This window comes from Etheostoma cragini, chromosome 16 (assembly GCF_013103735.1).
Source record: "Etheostoma cragini isolate CJK2018 chromosome 16, CSU_Ecrag_1.0, whole genome shotgun sequence".
Lineage (NCBI taxonomy): Eukaryota > Metazoa > Chordata > Actinopteri > Perciformes > Percidae > Etheostoma > Etheostoma cragini.
Window position 1 is genome coordinate 142,466 of NC_048422.1, and position 5,703 is coordinate 148,168.

At 41.4% G+C, this 5,703-nt stretch overlaps 1 protein-coding gene across 2 annotated transcripts in view; it reads right to left on the minus strand.

Annotated features, from left to right (window-relative positions):
• The window catches only part of fbxw2 (F-box and WD repeat domain containing 2), a 22,267-nt gene extending 19,679 nt beyond the window's left edge, over positions 1-2,588 (minus strand). Inside the window, exon 1 of one of the 2 annotated variants that reach the window (XM_034896493.1) lies at positions 2,296-2,588. The gene's annotated coding sequence lies outside the window, so the exon portion shown is untranslated. Of the gene's footprint in view, positions 1-2,193; positions 2,250-2,295 lie in introns of those variants that run through there. The other variant, XM_034896494.1, reaches the window with a different exon arrangement.
• Between the last annotated feature and the right edge of the window lie 3,115 nt (positions 2,589-5,703).

The window sequence follows — 5,703 nt, forward strand, 5'->3', positions numbered from 1 at the left end:
GAAAAAGGCTGCAATGAAACAAAGAGTGAAAAATTTAAAGGGGTCTGAATACTTTCCGTACCCACTGTATATATATAGATAGATGCCACTGTACTAGTTTGGTAACATGGCACCAGATCCAATGCCTGATGGATGTGTGACAACATGACATAAATAGCTGCAGTAAACTGCTGCTGGTGTTATGTGCCTTCTGGTTTTTCCACCTACTGGTTTCCGAGGCTGTCCAGATGCCGTGTAAACCTCAACGGCTACCCACGTCGACAGATTCGCTACAAATTCATAAACATTTTACCGTCCTTTGCATGTCGCACCTCAATATAAAATGTACTGAACTAAACCGAATATCTGAGCATGACACTACAATAACATTGTACAGCGGGAAAGTTGTGTTTTAAAATAAATTACGATGATCTGTGTCGAGCTGGGTTCGAACCTTCTTCGGCAAATAACGGCATAAGTACTCTGCACTATCCACTACACCATCACATCGTTAACGTTTTTTACTCAAAAAAACTTTACTTTCTCTCAGTAGAACAGGAATTACAATTTAACAGCGTGAACCGAAACAACTTGTTACCTTGATTTAGGCTTACAATTATAATTAAATTGTACGCTATAACCTCCTGCTACATCTCTGCAATATCCATGTGCAAGGACTCGTCATAAATGACACCAGGCAGCACACGGTTTGAGAAACAATCGGTCTAAAACAACTGGTTACCCTGGGCTGGAGACGCGTGATCTCGAGCCTCTCAAACAGCTACAACACGTTTCTTGGATTTATGGAAAGAAGCAATATTTCTATTGACGTGCCTCAAATGCATACATCTACGTTTCTAATAGCCTACAACGTTATGTTTACGACGGAAGATACACATTTGAGACCCCTACAATACAAAGTTATGTTCAAGAAATGTTAATAGTTTGTGCCCGAACTTTTGAATTGTTGGTGTTGTAGTATAGGCTATATTATGTCATCTACGCATCCAGATATCAGCAAGTCCGTTTTTAAAGTGGTGTAAGACAAAAGGTGAACGCTGTTTAACACATTTGTCTTATGAGTGGTCCCGATACTTCACAGAGACAAAACCTTTGACGTCAAGTAACGTTCTGACAAAAAAGCAAATACAATGAAGTAAGATTCCAATGTTTCTTTATTGTCAACGAGGTAGGCAAAACTGCAAAACAGAATCCATAGAAATGCAGGAATTTAGTTTGTAACGACAGTAGCAACCTGTCCTTTCCTGTATGCTTTCCCATTTATTTGAATAGGAACATAGCCCATTTGAAGCACTTTCATATTAGGACTTCTAATAGTTGTATCTGCAAAACATAGAAAGTCCTAAGACTAGATAAGTGGGCAGAGAAAAGCACCACTTACACAAAAGGGCAAATAAAGAATCCAAGAAACGTGTTGTTGTAGCTGTTTGAGAGGCTCGAGATCACGCGTCTCCAGCCCAGGGTAACCAGTTGTTTTAGACCGATTGTTTCTCAAACCGTGTGCTGCCTGGTGTCATTTATGACGAGTCCTTGCACATGGATATTGCAGAGATGTAGCAGGAGGTTATAGCGTACAATTTAATTATAATTGTACGCCTAAATCAAGGTAACAAGTTGTTTCGGTTTGCGCTGTTAAATTGTAATTCCTGTTCTACTGAGAGAAAGCAAAGTCTTTTTGAGTAAAACATGTTAAAGATGCGATGGTGTAGTGGATAGTGCAGAGTACTTATGCCGTTATTTTTTTGCCGAAGAAGGTTCGAACCCAGCGCGACACAGATCATCGTAATTTATTTTAAAACACAACTTTCCCGCTGTACAATGTTATTGTAGTGTCATGCTCAGATATTCGGTTTAGTTCAGTACATTTTATATTGAGGTGCGACATGCAAAGGCCAGTAAAATGTTTATGAATTTGTAGCGAATCTGTCGACGTGGGTAGCCGTTGAGGTTTACACGGCATCTGGACAGCCTCGGAAACCAGTAGGTGGAAAAACCAGAAGGCACATTACACCGGCTGATTACTTAGCTAGCATTTAGCTGAAGTTAACGTTAGCCACCTGGCTAGTTAGCAACTTTTGCAGCAACGTTAGCTAGCTAAGTAACACGACCGGTGCCACCCAACAGTCCATGAACAGTGTGTGGTACCGTCCCCGTTCCTGCAGTGAATAGGCTCCGTGTGTAATGTCCACCAACCAGAGAGCTGCTGCGGGTAGAGTCTCTTTATCTTCCCGGTCAGTCACTTCACATAGTCCCCGTTCCTGCAGTGAATGGGCTCCGTGTGTAATGTTCACCAACCAGAGAGCTGCTGCGGGTAGACTCTCTTTATCTCCCCGGTCAGTCACTTCACATAGCCAACTGTTAGCTGTGGAAGCTAACCTGTCAGGGCTGTCCCAGAAGTCCCCTAGCTTCGTAGCTCCCGTAAGCTAACCACCATGATGAGAGTACTCCTGCATAGTGACGTCAAACTTCTCTTCATTGTGTACGTGACGTCAGTAGAAGAGCTAGAGAGCAGTCTCTGACAGCATCATCGACAGTTACAGAAGGACAGCATATGGACGGAAACAGACAACAGCCCAAGATAATGGAAACGAATGGAAACGCTAAAAGTGGCCTGGGCTTGCAATGCCCTCGGCTTTCTCTTACAGGAGGCAACGTGGACGTAACATTTTCCCGAAAACAACACGTAGTGAACATATTCAGAACATTGAGCCAAGTATAATTACTTCCTTCTTTCCATATGTATCTGCTACACCAACACATTCATTTTATTTTATATTTGCTTTGCAGTTGCCTTGGAATTGTCCTTTTCATAGGACCCAACTCTCCTGTAAGACGCAGCTGCGGGCTGATCATAGACCACGGCTGCTCAGCTAAGAAAGCTAGCTTCCGGTGTCACGCACAACGTGGACCGGTCCACGCCGGTCTTTCTCCGTGGTTCCGTTGTGTGTGTGTGTGTGTGTGTGTGTGTGTGTGTGTGTGTGTATATGTATATGAACATGTGTGTGTGTGTGTGTGTGTGTGTGTGTGTGTGTGTGTGTGTGTATATGTATATGAACATGTGTGTGTGTGTGTGTGTGTATATGTATATGAACATGAGTGTGTGTGTGTGTGTGTGTGTGTGTGTGTGTGTGTGTGTATATGTATATGTATATAAACATGTGTGTGTGTGTGTGTGTGTGTGTGTGTGTGTGTGTGTGTGTATATGTATGTGTGTGTGTGTGTTTGTGTACGCTGGGATCTATCCATAGACAGTTAAAGAAATGGACCAACAGACCCCGTTGGGTCCGGCTGGTTTAGGCTTACCCCCTTGGCTCCACCCATCGTAAAATCGTGTACCCACCACCAGAGGGCAAACTAATAACGCTTATTTCCTCCATGCAGTTTTGATGCATTGGTCCTATGTATACAGGAAAGTCCCGTGACCTAACAATAATTATAGACTTTTCAATGCAATTTAATGTAGCTTTATTCTCATTGACACCATGTGCATGCAAACCAACAAACAGTTCGGGGGGTTCAAAGTGTATATAGCCCAATCGATTATTTAAATTAAACAAAGTGTATATTGCCTAATCAATTAGCTAAAAGAAATGACATTTTAAAGTCACTTAGAAATGTCAATGTAATTACCAGTTAATATTTTTTAGCCTACTTCCTTATCCAGTGATTGGTGATAGAAACTAAAGTGGAATTGCCAAATTCATTATATATTATACATTCTATTAATATTATTATACATTTGTAGCCTTGTTTTTTTGTGTCTGATTCTTTGTAATCTCACATGTTTCCTGCATCAGCCTACTTTTTCCTTTGCTTTCCAGTTGATAACGATGGTTTCTTTGGCGGAGTGTTGCTCCAATAAAAGCATCAGATCACTGTGTACCTGTTCATGTGTGACAAATAAAGCTATCAGTATCTGGATCTGGATCTGATAGTTAGGGCTATGAGGACTGGGACAGCCCGAGCAGCCTGGGATTCTGGGACTTCATCAGGAGTTCTCTGAGTACAGCTAGTCCAGATTACTGATGTGATGTCCTATTTTTAAATGCCTAGTGGAGGGTATTCTGTGGAGTTATTAGTACTAAATTAGATTTTTTGTTGTTTGTTGTCGTCAGGAAGTAGATATTTTGGCAGATTCGGTTTCAGAAGTCAGCAACAGAGGCAATACACAAGTCCTAATCTTACTTTACTGATAGTATGGAGGTGGACTTTTCAGACCATGTTATATCATTTTGTATATTGTTTTTGCAGCCAAAATGTTAATTAAGTCTGAGCTTGAAGTGCTGAGACATAAGTGGATGTACATTTGGCTTGGATGGCTGATTTGAGTTGTAAAAACTGCCGGTGCTGGTTGCCTCTGGACCAGATGGGGAAATGAGACCAGTGAGTTATGTGGTTGTTAGGTACCTTTTCTGACCCTGTGCAAGTCAGGCTTGTTCCAGATGGGGTTAATTTACTTATTGCCGAGGCATAGTTTGTGATTTTGTGATATTTCCCCCAGTAAACCACTAGAAAATGAATCATTTCTGTGTTCCGTGCTACCACGTTAGGAGTTCTTTATCCTGCGGAACACGTCTTTCTCATTGTGTTTGGGGACTGTATTCCACTATAACATGTTATTTGTTCTAAGATTAAAAAGACCTGCCTGGTAGATGCTCACATCTTTTAAACTCCACACCACCACCTCAATGTTAACTCACACCACACATGTTAGCAGTTTCATATTTATCTCCTGAAGCTTGTTAACGTCAGGTTTGGGATTTTCTGAACGGAATCTTTTGTTTCCCGGAGAATTCAAATTCTTGGGCTTGTGTCCCAATCTGATGGCGAGTACTGGAATGGGAACTGCTCTAACACCGTTTTTGTCTCTGCCAAGTCGGGGACAACTTGGCGACGCAATCCCAACAACTTTACCTTTCCTACTGGGCCCCATTGTTGTTGGAAAGTTCAACTCAATAAGCTGCACTTTATAAAAGATGATTGACAGACATTAACATGAACCCTTCCTGTACCAAGGGTCATATTAAACTGCTGGGGGCCCCTTACAAGTGAATGAAACAGAAAAAAACACTATGGCTGCTCCAGAAATGTCACATTTCTGAGTACATTTAAAGAGAGTAACAGTTGAGTTAACCCTATTTACAGTATACTGTATCTCACAGATATCTCGCCCTCCAAACACTCTGGTGATTTATGGTTGAACTATGATTGGATCATAGTGCTGCTGTCAGTCTCTCCACTAAAGTAGGAAACATCCCAAGAGTCAGCTAAGCACATGAATATATCCCTGATAACACGGTAATAAGTCATGTCTGTGCTGTTTGTTCTGTGTAGGGAACAGAGTGTCATGTCCTGTCAGCTCATCATGCTGGAACACTGTCGGGGCTAAAAGACCTGAGAGATGCAAGGACCGGGGTCTTTTCTTGCTGACATAATGGCTGACTAATACATGGTGTTAAAAACACTTGTCATGTAAAAACACTTCCCTTGTGTGGTTTACCACTCCATCCGTATCTGTTCCTGATTAAATGGAACCTCTCAAGGACCCAGTGTTTATGCAGTATCATGCTCCATTTCCCCACAGCTTGCATTCAAGTGTCATGATGTACTGAAAGGACATGAATGGATGACTCAGTTTGACTAGAGTCAGGGTATATATATATATATATATATATATATATATATATATATATATATATATAT